The sequence below is a fragment of the Alligator mississippiensis genome, chromosome 1, assembly GCF_030867095.1.
Source record: "Alligator mississippiensis isolate rAllMis1 chromosome 1, rAllMis1, whole genome shotgun sequence".
Taxonomy (NCBI): Eukaryota; Metazoa; Chordata; order Crocodylia; family Alligatoridae; genus Alligator; species Alligator mississippiensis.
In genome coordinates this window covers 10,581,809-10,582,807 of record NC_081824.1, presented here as the reverse complement: position 1 = coordinate 10,582,807, position 999 = coordinate 10,581,809, and the positions used below count along the sequence as shown (strand labels likewise).

Here is a 999-nt window from a genome sequence, read left to right as displayed (position 1 = left end):
TCTCCCACCCCTGTAACCTGTCCAGGTCCAGTTGAATCATCTCCCTCCCTTCTAGCGTACCCACCTTGCCCCGAACCTTGGTGTCGTCAGTGAATTTGAACAGGGTGCTTTTCACCCCCTCATCTAAGTCGCTAATAAAGAAATTGAACAGTGCAGGCCCAAGGATGAAGCCCTGGGGGACTCCACTGCCCACATCCCTCTAGGTTGAATATGACCCATCCACCGCCACTCTCTGAGTGCAGCCCCTCGGCCAATTTGTGACCCATCTGATTGTGTAGGCATCAATGCCACAGTTGCCTAGCTTTTTAATGAGAATGGAGTAAGAGACCAGGTCAAATGCCTTCCTGAAGTCCAGAAAGACTACATCCACCTGTATCCAATAACTTTGTGACCTGATAATAGAAAGAATAATTTGACTCTGGTGGGACTTGAACCCACAACCTTTGAATGACACTTTAACTATAGAAGTCCAACGTGCTGTCCATTGCACCACAGAGCCACATAGCCACTTGCTACAATGACACTGGTCTCCTCCCCGTAAGTAAAGGGATAGGTCCTGAACATCTGTGAGTAGGGACAAATATTCCCATTGACTTAATGAGACTACTTGAGGCTGAGAATCATAAAACAGAGCAGCAGGGCTGGAAGACCGCCATAGGGCATCAAGTTCAACTCCCTGCCTGATGTAAGACTAACCCTATCCAAACCAGCTCATACAAATCCATTGTCAAACCTCTTAACAAAAATACACAGTCAACCCAGACAACACACCATCTAACCTGCCCCAGGTAAAGCATAGGGACCACAGTGGTCAATACTTTCCTGCTGTAAAAGTTGTTAATATACACTCAAGAATTTCCAGGAAGAGGGCAGCACCCCTCGCTGTAGAGGTAGGCAAAAGTCCCCACAGTGCATACCAAACTGGCCATGGGGTAAAATTCCTTCCTGACACCGAATATTGTGTTTGGTCTGACCCTGAGTGGAAGAGCAAGACCTTCT

The 999-nt window shown here is 47.4% G+C and overlaps 1 non-coding gene across 1 annotated transcript; it reads right to left on the bottom strand.

The window, feature by feature from the left end:
* Positions 1-413: 413 nt before the first annotated feature.
* On the bottom strand, positions 414-499 carry TRNAR-UCU (transfer RNA arginine (anticodon UCU)). The gene is given in 2 exon segments: positions 414-449; positions 463-499. It is a non-coding gene; the product is annotated as a tRNA-Arg (tRNA).
* Positions 500-999: the final 500 nt, after the last annotated feature.